Genomic DNA, 14,143 nt, shown 5'->3' on the forward strand with positions numbered 1-14,143 from the left:
CGGCTTACAATTTATCTTTTATATTCCATGTTCAGTTTGTTGCTTGCTTCCTCTCTCTTCCAGGCCTAGTTGACTTTTGTCCTTCTTCAAGGGACTACTGAGATTGGCTTGAGTTCTGAGTTCGCTCAGAGGAGGGTCCCCTGCGGCGGCCCGTAGTGCAATGTGGTGGCCACAAGGTGGCGGTGGTTTCCGGAGTAGGCTGTTGCCTCACGCGGTGTCCTTAAAAGGTTGGGAACTTGGGGCTCAGGAGCAGAGAGCAGCGTCTTCGTGGGTTTGTCTCTGAGCAGGCAGGGTCAGGAGGTTGGAATCACAGTGAGTTTTCTCTCTCAAAGAGGACCAACAAGGGGCCAGAGGTGATGAAGCTGGGTGGTGCCTAGGGTCCCTGTTCCCTTTGCCACTCCGGTGGAGTCACTGGTGGAGAGGGATGTAGAGTAGCCAGAAGCTCTGCACCCAGAGTGCCGGGAGACCGCAAAGCTTAGCCCCCCTTCGTGTGTGGTTCCTGAGATGCAAGAAGCAATTCCCTCCAAGCAACCCAGTGGCAGTTAAATAAGCATGTTACTTGAGGGTCAAGGAGAAAACACCTATGTGCCCCAGGACGGCTTCTATGGCGTCTGCATAAGTATTTTGGCAATGTTACAGATGATTCTAGTTATAGCAATTCTACTAGTGTATTTGTTCTCCATGTTCTTTTTCTCCTTCCACACCAGCGGCTTCTGAAAATATGGATGATATATGATAATCATCCATATTATGAGTCTGTATGATAATATGAGTCTTCCTGATCTGATAGAGCGGGCAGGCATTGACGCTGTAATGCAGGTTATGGGGAAAAAAAACCTGACTGATGAAAGAATTGGGGGAATTTGGAGAAAATGCAGAAATTGCTTTTTACCTGATTATAAAACTTGGGAAAAGAATTAAACTGAAACAGAAAAAAACTTGGTTGTGATGAATAAAGTTTCTGAGGAACCTAGGGCTTTAGGGCTAACTGCCCATAGGCAAATCAAAATTGGAATCGTGAGGAACAACAATGGGGAAAGGTACGACAATGGAGTAAAACCCACTGAACTACGCTCCTGTAAACTGCGGGAAGAAGAAGAAGAAGAAGAAGAAGAAGAAGAAGAAGAAGAAGAAGAAGAAGAAGAAGAAGAAGAAGAAGAAGAAGAAGAAGAAGAAGAAGAAGAAGAACTTACTCTGTAGCTGATAGCCTGTCAGCTTGCATCAGAATCCTGTGTTTGTGTGTTCATTTCGCCTTCCAGACATCCCAGATTCGAGAACCACTTCTCTGCTGAGGCTGGTCCCTGGCACCAGAGTCTGAGGACAGTTTGAGAAGTGGCTTCCTGAGGACGGTCTGTACCTGTGGCTGGGTTGGAGCCTCAACCTCAATGTTCTCACCTACGAAATGGGAACCCATTGGCTTTTGGAGGTCAGCAGAAGTGCTGGACTCTTTCCAAATCATCGGCTCAATGAGGCCACCTCATGTTTCCACTTCATCTTGGCTCCAGCTCCGGAAGTTGAACTGAAGGCAGGGTAGCACCTTGAATGTGAAATGGAGTTTGGGCCTTGCCGGTCCACAGTGTCAGAATCCAGCAGCAGGCTCTGCTTTTGAGAGCCTTGAGCTTAAATCCCACATTTATTCATTTTTAAAAACCAAGACTTAATTCACTAGCTCAGAAATTGACAACCTGGGGGACCAGGAGATGGCTCGGTGGAGAAAGTGCCTGCCGCACAAGCTTTCAGATCTGAGGCCAGAACCCTAGCAACCACGTGGTAATAACTGGGGTTAGTGGTAATGTCGGTGACCCTGATGCTGAAGGCCTGGGTAGAGGTAGGCAGGTCCAGGTTTAGTATGTGGACCCACGTCCACATGTGTGTACACATGAGGCCATAACACACACACACACACACACACACACACACACACACACACACACAGAGAGAGAGAGAGAGAGAGAGAGAGAGAGAGAGAGAGAGAGAGAGAGAGAGAGAGAGAGAGAGAGAGAGAGAGAGGTGAGAGGTCAGGAGGAAGGGGCCAGTGCATCCATAAAATTGTGCAACCCAATCCTGGAATATTTTCATTATCTGCACGGAAACCCCGTACGCGTCTGCTTCCTGTTTCCTCTGTCCCCCGCCCTTGGCAGTCAGCTCTGCCCTCCGTCTCATGGGAGTCACCTTTTCAGGCTGTTTCATCTGAATCCCGTCACAGCACAGTTGCTACGAATGGCTTTGTTTTCAGGCACACCCATTAACTGGCACGGTCTGTTGTCGCTTGGATGGCTGTGTGCTGTCTTACTGTTTGACCTGTGACATCTGGCTTATCCATTTGAAGATGGACACGGGTTTTCCCGTGTTTGGCTGTTGTCATTACTACTGTAGGGGACACCCTTGCACACGTCTGAGTGTAGCTAGATATTCGAGTTTCTTGTGCAGTTGTGAGAGAGTGGAACTACTGGGCAGAAGGCGCCTGTGTTCCCTCTGAGAAACTGACAGTAACCCCACGGCTTCAGCCCTGTCTTTGTTGGGGGAGAGTGGCCTCAGGCCTCTGAGCCTCAGTTTCCCTTTTTGGCAAATCAAGAATCATCATGATGTTCACTTTGTTGGGCTCCTATAGCAGGAACAAGGTCACAGAGGCTAACCCCTCCGCGACATCCCTGGCACCACGCCAAGCCCTTAATAAAGGTCCGTTCTTACTCATATTTACCTACATGCTTACTTATTTATGAGAAGAATGCAGCCCAAAATACACACACAATGCTCCCTTGGAGGAGCAACAATAAAAATAGGCTCAGAAGATCAATGGGGATGTAAGCAGCAGCTCCTGGCATCCAGGCGTGGATGGTCAGTGTCCACACAGCAAGCGATTCTGCGCAGGCCATGCTGATTCACCCTGAGTCTGAGGGGTAGGGAGAGGCTTAGAGACTCAGCAGGTTTCTGGGGGTGTTGGTTGGTGGTGCCGCTCTTTCACCAGGGCATGTGTCTGTCCTGCGGGTTGGTATGGGAGCATTCGCTGTCACATTTGGGTACCATCCCTCTCTCAGCAGCCTGAAGAGCACCACCCAGCACCGTGAAAGCTGGCCAGCTTGCGGGAACTGCTCAGTTCCAACCTGACTTATGACTGTTCTGCAACCAAAGAGGGTGGTGTCTTCAGTAACATGATCAGCCCATCTTGTTCTGGTGGTAACTTGTTATTTTTCACCCTAACAAAATGTTAATAGAAAAACTAAAAGTGGGCTGGAAAGATGGCTCAGCTGTTAAGAGCACTTGCTGCTCTAGTAGAGGACCAGAGTTTGGCTCCCAGCACCCACAGCCACCTATAACTCCAGTTCTAGAAGATCTGATGTCCTCTCCTAGCCTCCGTGGGCATTTGCACACGAGTGCTCACACACATATACATGGACACAAAAGTAAATAAATCTAAAGTCAATTAAAAGTGAGCTAAAACAGAATCCAAGTGCTGGGGTTATAATACCACTCTATTTATGTGGTGCTAGGGACCAAGCCCAGAGTTTTGAGCTTACCAGGAAGATGCTGTCCAGCTGGGCTACATCTTCAGCCCTACAAGGCTATTTTCATCTGCATGTATTCTACAAAGCAGTGGGTCTGTATGTGTGTACACGTTGTGTGTGTGTGTGTGTGTGTGTGTGTGTGTGTGTGTGTATGCCAGAGGTCAAAGTTGGGTATATTTCTCAATTGTTCAATGAAAAATTTTCTTTAATTTTTCCACTTATTTAAAGGGTTTTCCACATCTACTATTATATTCTATATGCGGAGGTCAGAAGTCAGAGGGCAACTTGAAAGAGTGTTTTTCCTGCTTTCAACAGTCATGTCTTGGGGAGTGAGCTCAGGCCACCTTTCTTGACAGCGAGTACCTTTATCTACTGCTCTCCTCACCAGACCTCCATTGGGATCTTTTAGAAAGGCCCTTTCGCTGAACCGTAAGCTCACTGACTTATCTGCCTTTCTGGTCACAAGCCTCTTGTATTTGCCTCCCCAGTGCTGGGTTAAGGTACACTCAAGTTATGGTATCAAGACTGCCTGCATTTTTTTTAATGTAAGTGCTGGGGATCTAAGCTCAGCACTTTGTGTTTTTGCAGCTATTGCCCCAGAGTCCTGATTTAAGTGGGCTTTTCTGGAATTTGTGCTGTTTTAGGCAATGCTGTACTGTGGTGAATGTTGGTGCTCTAAAACCTCCTCCTCCTCTTCCTCCTCCTCCTCCTCCTCCTCCTCCTCCTTCTCCTCCTTCTTCTTCTTCTTCTTCTCCTCCTCCTCCTCCTTCTTCTTCTTCTCCTCCTCTTCCTCCTCCTCCTCCTCCTCCTCCTCTTCTCCTTCTCCTTCTTCTTCTTGGTTTTTGTTTTTTTCAAGACAAGGTCTCTCTGTGTAGCCTTGGCTATCCTGGAACTCACTCTGTACTTCAGGCTGTCCTCACACTCATAGAGATCTACCTGGCTCTGTCTCCTGAGAGTTGGGATTAAAGGCGTGTGCCACCACCACCTGACAAACCTTCTTATGCAGGCACAATGGTATCAGTTAAAGGGGTTTGCAGGAGTGAGACAGCAGCTGAGGTATTAACAGGGTACATGCGGTTCTCACATACACTGCCCAAGTTTACACGTGGGGTCGGTGACATGTCTCCTCACAAATTGCTCACTGCGACCTTATCCGCACACTGGTAAAGTTTTGGTCAGATGTTTTTCCTCTTAAACTAAGTGGTATGTTTTGTAAACCTCATCTTTATTTCCATTCCTTTCTTTGCTGACTCTGTCCACTTATTCCCAGTTTTTTTTCGGTCTGAACTACTGCTCCTTTCATTTTATTTGGACAAACACTTTATAAACAAGAGGGTTAACTCTTTGTCTCAGATTTCCAGACGTACGATCTTTGCCAGTTTGATGGTTGAAGAACACTGTCACCTTGGGTCCTCATCCTTGGGTGATCTGAATATCTCGGATCTGAATCCCCTTAGGAAGAGGCTGGGAGATGACCGTGGGTGATAGCATTTGGTATGCAATGAAGAACCTTTGAATCCCCAGCACCTACATAAAAATACAGGTATAACCACAGGTGCCTGTAAGCACAGCTTTGTTGGGTAGAGAGGGCGGATCCTGGGTGCTTGATGTCAGGACAGACAGGTGGAAACAGCAAGCTTCAAGGGTCCCATTCAGTGACAGTTCCTGTTGCCAAGGCAGTAAAGCAGACAGTGAAAGAGGAGAACACCCATCTTCCTCATGTGACTTCAGCGTGTGGTAGATGGGCACACATACACACACACACACACACACACACACACACACACACACCACACACCTGAGTGTTCATTGTGGATTCTGTTGCTGTAGCTGCCATGATTCCACAGCTATGATTCCATGTCTTCAGGTCCAACCAACAGCGCATGGCATGGGCCTTTTTTTCTCATTGCCACCTAAACAATACGGTGTGATAACTATTTACATAGCGACTGCACAGTATTAGGTGACTGTGGAACAATTTTGTACACTGTAAATATGTATTACTCTCATTGGTCAATAAAGAGCTGACCGGCCTATGGCTGGGCTGGAGAGAGTGGGCAGTCAGACTAGGAGAATTCTGGGAAGAAGAAGGATGGAGTTAGTCAGAAGAGTGGCTGAGGGATGCAGAGAGAAGCAAGATGAGCTTGCGTGTTAAAAGGAGATACAGCCTCGTGATAGAGGGTAGATAAGAAATACTAGTTAATTAAAAATGTAAGAGTTAGCTAGTAATAGGCCTGAGCATTTATAATTAATATTAAGTCTCTGAGTGGTTATTTGGAAGCGGCTGCCAGGACACAGCAAAACTCCATCTACATTAGGTAACAGAAGTCCTCTAGAGAGGACTGGGGGAAGCTATGGCTTCTTGCACACACTGTGAGGGATTTGAACAGTTTGGTGATCTCAGGGCTTAGGTATGTATGGTTTGTACTTTCCTTTTCTGAACCCTCTGTTTGCAAGCCATTTTTTAAAAATTGATTTTCATTGAGCTCTACATTTTTCTCTGCTCCCTTCCCTGCCTCTCCCCTCCTGTTCAAACCTCTCCCAAGGTCCCCATGCTCCCAATTTACTCAGGAGATCTTGTCTTTTTCTACTTCCCATGTAGATTAGATCCATGTATGTCTGTCTTAGGGTCCTCATTGTTGTCTAGGTTCTCTGGGATTGTGAATCGTAGGCTGGTTTTCTTTGCTTTATGTTTAAAAACCACTTATGAGTGAGTACATATGATAATTGTCTTTCTGGGTCTGCATTACCTCACTCAAAATGATGTTTTTTTTTTTTAAAGCTCCACCCATTTGCCTTGCAAGCCATATTTTAACTGGGGGCCTCACAAGGGCACCTGGTGAAGCACAGGAATTTACCAATACAGGACCCCACCCTGACGATTTTAGTGTGGATGGCAGAAGCCCCTAAAAAGCACAATGAGGAGGCTGTGCAGGGAAGGATGGATCAATAGCAGGGCCCTGAGGGTTTTGCAGATGGGCTGATGGGCTCATATCTGATGGCCTGTTGACACTCCGATGAGCACCGGGTTTCCAGGCTGAGATGCAGGGGGCACTGCTGTATGCTGGGCTCCAGGGAGCACAGAGAGGAAGAAGAAGCTCAGAGGGACAACCCACCAGGAAACTCTTTTAAGGAAAAAGTCCCCTTACTTCTCCACAACCCAGGGAACAAAGCCCGGGTAGATGACTTGGTGTGTGGTACGTGTGAGTGTACACGCTCACACGGCCATGTGGAGACAGAGGGTGACAATAGTTGTCGTCCTAAACAACTCTCCACTTGAGCGAGACAGAGATCTCCCTGAACCTGGAACTTACCCGTGGGCTACACTGGCTGGCCAGTGAGCCCCGGGATCTTCCTGCGTCTGCTTCCCCAGAACTGCTAGCACAGCACACGCAGATCAGAGAAGAGATTTGTGAGCCAGGCTCGGAATCCTAGCACTAGGGAGGCTGAAGCAGGAGGATTGTAAACTTGAGGTCATTCTGGGCTATGCAGCAGGTCTGTGTCTCCAAACCAAAGACCCTCCACCCTATAACTGAACTCAAATACCTTAGAAGAGCGGTGAGTTCGCGATTGTGAGTGGCTATCACCCAGATGGCTGTGGACTGCGTACAGTCAGCCCGCCGATTAATTTCCATGGAAAACACAACATTTATTAAATATTACACCAGTTAGCGACCACTCTGGGGACACAAGTCACAGCTGTAACGTGAGCTGGGAAAACATCATAAAGAATTAACCAGGCAAAGTGATGAAATGTTAAGAGACAAAACTTTGAGTGAGAGAGGAGCAGAGTCGAGAAACAATTGCTACAGGCTCAGGGGACCCACGTGTGACAGCTAGCCAACCAACACCTAGCAGGGAGTCTTACGTGACACCTATTCAGCGGCTGTGGAAAGAGGTAAGGCAAACTCTCAAAAATACTACAAGTTGGGAGGGGGCTTCAGCAGTTTCCCCTGTGCGCCGTTACTCAAAAGAACTGACCGAGATTGAAACAGTGTTTGTACCCCTGGGCTCAGCACCGCTTCGAGAGCCAGCGGGGGGGGGGGGGGGGGGGGGGAAGTGACCCAAGGTAAACAAATTATGGCATCACATATAGAAGAACAGTAAAAGTGGAGAAATTCTGACACACGCCATAACAGTGTCACACTAAGTGGCAAAAGCCACATGCTAAGGACAGTTGTTTATATAAGATCCCCAGAGTAGTCAGGTTTGTACAAAAAAGGTAGAATGGTATTTTTCACGGCTGGGGAACAGGTAAATGAGGAGTTATTTACTGGACATAGGGCTTCAGTTTGGGAGGGGGAACAAATTCTAGCGTTGGGTGACAGTGACAGGCCCCATAAAGATGTGGACCGAGCATTGTCACAGTTGAAAATCACCAATTCGGGAAGTTTCATGTGACGTAGATGGATATGTGAAGAGAATGAAGAAGCTGGGCCTGGCGGTGCAGAAAGCTGAGGCAGGAGGATTGCAAGGTCAAAGACCACTTGGTTTTCAGAGTGAGTTCAGGGTGAGTGTGAGCAACTTTCTGAGACTTTTTCAAAATAAGAGCGAAAAGAGGCCTGAGGAGACTGCTCACTTGGTGAAGTCCTGAGCCTACAAGCCTGTGGACATGAGTTCAAATCTCAGTACATACATGGTACACTGGGTGTGGCGGCCCAGGCTTAAGGTCCTAGTGCTGGGGAATCAGACACAGGAAATCCTGTTGTTCAATGAGAGACCGGTTCAATGAGAGACCTCTACAAATAAAGAGGAGACGGACAGAAGGAGCCACCACATGGCCTCCACATGCGCGCTCACACATGTGTGTGCACTCACAAACGCACACATGTGAGCATATACTCACTCATGCAACCCACAACAAATATGAAGGAAACGTCTGTAGCTCAGGGCTACAGCAAGAACGAGTCTCTTGGTTGAGTCTGCAGTGCTGTGGGGACCTCTCAGCACCCAGTTCTGCAGCCCAGCTGGAGAGCAGAAAACAATCCCCACGAAGCCTTTCCCCGGGGCTGGTGTCTTCCCCGGGGGAGTCCCTGGGGTCCGCCATGCCTGGGGGCGAGAAGCTAGCCCTGGAAGAGGGAAGAACAGTCACTGCCCTTCGCAGCGTTCATCCTGCGCCCTCTTCAGGAATCTCCTCGCATCTCATTATTTGAAAAACAGATCTCAACAGGGTGCAGCTCCAGCACACAGCCGGCAGGGGGCAGAATGAGATTCCAGACCGCTCTTCGCCCCGAGAGCAGTACTGCACTGAATGGCTGAGGAAGAAAAGTTGGCATTATTGAAATCCAGGTACTGTTAGCCTCAGATGGCCATTTAAGTTCAAGCGAATTCAAATTACATAACCCTGGAAATTTTGAGCTCAAGAGGATGAGATGGCTCAGCGCCACTAAAGGCACTCGTCACCAATCCTGACAATGTGAGTTAGATCCCCTGGAAACAGAAGGAGAGAACTGAACCCTGCAAGTTGCAAGCTGCAAGCTGCAATCTGTCCTCTGACTTTCACACTCATGTGTACAAACACAAATGAACACACAAATGTATAAGCAATCTGAGCTCTGCCTAATGGTGCAGGCCTATAACCCCAGTTGCTTGGGAGACTGAGCCAGGCAGGAGGATTCAAGTTCATATCAGTTCAAGGGTAGCCTGGGCTACTTATCAAGATGAAAAGCCAAATGAGGGCTGGGGCCGTTGCTCAGCGGTAGAGCGCTCACCCAGCACTCGAGAGACCCTGGGTTCAACCCCCAGTTCTGGAAACTCTGCCCACTAGGCTTACCACCTTACAAGTGCCCAGTAGGTGCATACAGCCAAGGTGTTGGCAGCAAAGACCTGGAACACAGACTTCTAGAAACTTCTGTGGGGCAAGATCGAAGCTCATTGGGCACCTGGGAGATATGAGTTGATGACCCTGGAGAGGGAGCTAAATTTCAGTGGAACTGGGCATCATATAATATGTATATTATGTTAGTTGTAATGTCTGCCTAAACACACACACACACACATACACACACACACATTTATACAGGATATCACAGGTTAATCTTCAACTCCCTATGGAGCCCAGGCTGATCTGGAACTCACAATCCCTCTTCCCAACTAACTGCTGGGATCCCAGACCTGAGCTGCCACAGCAGGGTGGCTTTTAAGCTAAGGTATTGTCTGGTTGAGGTTTTGGAAGGATTGCTCTGGGTGGAGAAACGAGAAGCAGGAGTCAGGGATGGGGGAGGCTGGCTGGGAGGTTCCTGCGAAGATGCAGGTGGTCTGTGCCTGGCTGTGGCATCAAGGCTGGCCTGGTGCCACCGCTGGAGATGGTTGGATGGTAAAATGGACAGAAGCTACTAGTGAGTTAACAGAGGAAATAGGGAGGGATGGTGGGGGCTGTCAAAGTGCCCTCCGCAACCTCTGCCGAATACAACTGATCTAGAAGCAAACTTCGTTGCAGACCAAAGGAGAGGTTTTAGCTTTCCCTCTTATTCTGGATTCTTATTCTGGATTCTGAATGAAAGACATATACAGTCAAGCCTTAATTCTTGAGCAGTTAATAGAATTATCGTGGTGGGGGGCCTGGTCACCTGTATCACTATCTGAAGCTCCTCACATAATTGTAACATAAATTCAAGATTAAGAATAATCTTTCTTTCTTTCTTTCTTTCTTTCTTTCTTTCTTTCTTTCTTTCTTTCTTTCTTTCTTCCTCCTCCTCCTCCTCCTCCTCCTCCTCCTCCTCCTCCTCCTCCTCTTCCTCCTCCTTCTTCCTTTTTGGTTTTTTGAGACAGGGTTTCTCTGTAGCTTTGGAGTCTGCCCTGAAACTCACTCTGTAGATCAGGCTGGCCTTGAACTCACAGAGATCACTCTGCTTCTGCCTTCTGAGTCCTGGGATTAAAGATGTGCACCACCACCACCTGACTAAGAATCACTTAGCTAAACGCACCACGGAAGCATGAACTGTGTTCAGACACAATACCTGGGCCCAAGGATGAGTGGTTTGGTGGCTCAGTTCAGGATCTGTCATGAGAATAACAGTTCTTCAAGCTAGGAGCCATATGATGTAGTCATGGAGAGGGTACTTAAGTAATGAGGGAACTTACGGTTTCAGTGGACAAAGCATCCCAACTTCCGGGGAGACTGGCTGGGCCATTGGAGAGCCTAGCACAGCCTCCATCTTGACTGCTGGTCTTTACACACAACTTTGGTATCACCTTAGGACATCATCGTGGCCAAGACGAGAGGGACAGGCAAGGGTGGGAGATAGTGCTTTTGTCTCTAGCATTGCTTTCAAGGGAGGACCCCTCTTCCTCTCTTTCATTTGTAGGAAGAATTGTCACAGTGTCTCACTCTGCCTGCTGGCTGAAACAATCATTTGGATATAGACTTCTGGGTTCAGTGCTTGGCCTACAGGTGGTTATGTACCTCAAACAGTACCACCACAGTTTCCCATATGACTGTGCATCCTGATTTTGCAAGAGATGGTTCTTCATGTGTTCGTTAAGAACTGCTGCATAACAAATTTTCTCATAACATATAGGCTCAAATAACACTACTAATTTGTTATCTGTTTCAGTTTCTACAGGTCTGATTTCTTTTCAGTAGCCCTGGCTCTCCTGGTACTTGTTTTGTAGATCAGGCTGACCTCAAACTCAGAGAGATCTGCCTGCTTTCTGCCTCCCGAGCGCTGGAATTAAAGGTGTGCACCTCCATGCCCAGCTTGCAGGTCTGATCTTTAGACAGGGCATGTTGGGATGGACTATTCCTGCTCTAGGGCATTCAGCTCCTTGGCTGAAGGACTAGAAAGCTGGGACTAGCATGATCTACTGATTGGTTTTTAATGCAAGCTGAACCAAGTGTGCCTCTAGTACCAAATGGCAGCTGAGCCTCTGCCCAGAGCCTGATCGCCCTCACCTGCTAGAGAAACCAACTATGCCTGACTAACCCTGTGCTGAGTTTACAAGCTGTTTTAGCCCCAGGCCAAGTTTCTAGGACTCTCTTGCAAGGTGACATTCCCAGGCCTCCTGAAGCTAGCCTGCCGTGCGTGCTGGGACAACTGCAGCAAAACCCAGCCCCAGCAGAAATGGAAACTCAAACTCTGCTTTCTTGTAAGTTTCAAGGCCGTGGAGGATCTGGAGGGTGGGGGTGGAACCCGTTCGTGACACCAGACGGGTTGTTAATGACCTTGACTTGGTCCCACGTGATGCTTTTAAGTGCACAGATTCTGCTCGGGGAGGATGGAGTGGGCAGTTTGGTTTGAGGCCGGAGCAGGACATGAGTGAGGTTTTATAGATCCACATCTCTGGATGCTGTGAGCTCATCCTTGGGCTGAGGAGGCTGATGTGGTGGGGCAGAAGGGTGAGCGAGGCCAGACCCCAGCAGCCCGAGGCACATCTTGTTGTCTGAGTTTGTTTGTGACTCAAAGGCATTGGCATGCGGTCAAGGAGGGTTTGTGGCTTCTTCCTCTGGAACGTTCTCTCTCAGTGCCATATTTTCAATCATTTGTTCAAGGTCAGTGTCTGTATAGTATAATTCATTACGTAAACTGGGACGCACAATGCGTGATATCGGAACAGCAGGTGCACACAGAGCATTTGCTGGGTAGCAAGAGCTAGGCCATAGTGGAAAGATGCTAGAAGAAGGTGTAAGACAGCTGGTGGGCCGGCTCAGCTAGGAAAGCCCTGCTCTGTAAGCAGGAGGGGCTGAGTTCAGATCCCCAGCTCCATGGAAAAGGTTGGGCATGGCTGTGTGAGCTCTTGTAACTCTAGCGCAGAAAAAGGTAGACCCTGGGAACTCTCTGGCCATCCCGTCTCACTGAAACAGTGAGCTATGGGTCCAGCAAGAGACTCTGTCTCAAAACAATATGGTGGCAGGTGATAGATCAGGGTACCCAATGCTCTCCTCTGGCCTGGACAGGAGTATGGACTCTCTCTCTCTCTCTCTCTCTCTCTCTCTCTCTCTCTCTCTCTCTCACACACACACACATCATATACATACACAGATAAAAGCATAATCGAGGTGGAGCACAACTGATGAAGACATCTGATACTGACCTCTGACCTACACTTGCACACACTGTGCACACACACGGACACATATACCCTCAACAAGAAGGTGTATGAACGTAAGAAGCTTGGAGAAAGGTACATAGAAAGATGGAGGATTCTGACCTGTGCCGACTGCTGACCCAAACTCTAAACTCTGGTGTAGGACCCGGCCTCCTCCTTTCTTTGAGCTAAAATGAAGGTAATGCAGGCCCGTGTTCCTTGGGTTAGAGCCAAGACAGAACCCATGCTCACGCCTTTGTTAGTTTCTAGAGACTGTGGATTCCTTGGCTTGTGCCCCCTCCCTATATAGCCAGTAATAATTCATCTGCCTTTGTATCAGCCTGAACTCAGTTTCCTGCTTCCGTCTTTCACATTTCTGGAGGGTTGTGGGTGGACTGCATCTTCCACCCAGATGACCTGGGATAACTAGCTGTGTTAGCCTGGCCTGTACATGTGCTTCTTGATTTAGGATAGACTAGCATTCTGATAAGCTAACCCATACTAAATTGAAAATATACTAAGCTACAGATGTGTATTAATATATCCAAGTTACTAAATATCATAGCTCAGACTAGCTTATCTTAAACATGGTCCAAAACATTGGCCTACAGTTGAGCAATGTCATCTAACATAAAGCTTATATAATAGAGGGACTGTCTTGTGCCATTTAATGCATACTTTACTTAAACCAAAGGCTGTGTGGACATGATTTCATGCCATCATTGAACTGTTATAGCCTGGGTACTGTCTGTATTATCTGTACGATAGCTAAAGGGGAGCCTACCCCACCCACTGTTTTCACTGTTGCGTGGTCAAGCTTCTTGCAGAGGTGGGAGGATGGGTTGGAGGAGAGAACTTAAATGCGTGAGACCTTAGTTGAGCCTGACAGACAACTCTGTCATCATTGTCAATGATGACCTCACATTCTGCCTGGAAGTCCTCAGGGATGCTTTCGTGTATAGGAAGATTGGTGCCTGACTCACAGTGGCTTCAACAACCTAAAGAATTTACATACTTAATTGTAAAATGAGGGGCCTGCTTATTGGGGTTTCCATCCTGCCTGGTACCCCACAGCCAGCAAGCCCCAAAGAAAATCACACAGAGATCTCTGTAAGTTATAAAACTGATTGGCCCACTAGCTCAGGCTACTTATTAGCTATTGTAGCTTATATTAACCCATTATTCTTATCTATATTAGCCATGTGGCTCAGTACCTTTCACAGTGGGGCAGATCACATGTTGCTTCTTCAGAGTCTGGAAGTGGTAGACTTCCAGGAGTGGTAGGAATGGGCTTCCTCCTTTCCAGAATTCTCCTGGTACAAAAGAACTTTGAGTGACTGTCCAGTAAGCAAGATGTCTCTGTCATTTCTAGAGTTTGGAAGTTGCTTATTTCCTGTTTGCTTAGGTAATATTATATCCTTCTGGAGTCTTTGATGGAGTTGAAGAATGGATAGTTACAGTTTTCCTTAGTTATGATAAAAGATAAAGTAGATATAAATATTGTAACTGTAATTTTTGCTTGATAACTGTTTTGTTATATGTAATTTTACTATGTTAAAGTGAAAGTCTTTCTTTTTTGTTTAAACAGAAAAAGGGGAAATGATGTAGGT

The sequence above is a fragment of the Arvicola amphibius genome, chromosome 1, assembly GCF_903992535.2.
Source record: "Arvicola amphibius chromosome 1, mArvAmp1.2, whole genome shotgun sequence".
In the NCBI taxonomy this organism is placed as follows: Eukaryota; Metazoa; Chordata; class Mammalia; order Rodentia; family Cricetidae; genus Arvicola; species Arvicola amphibius.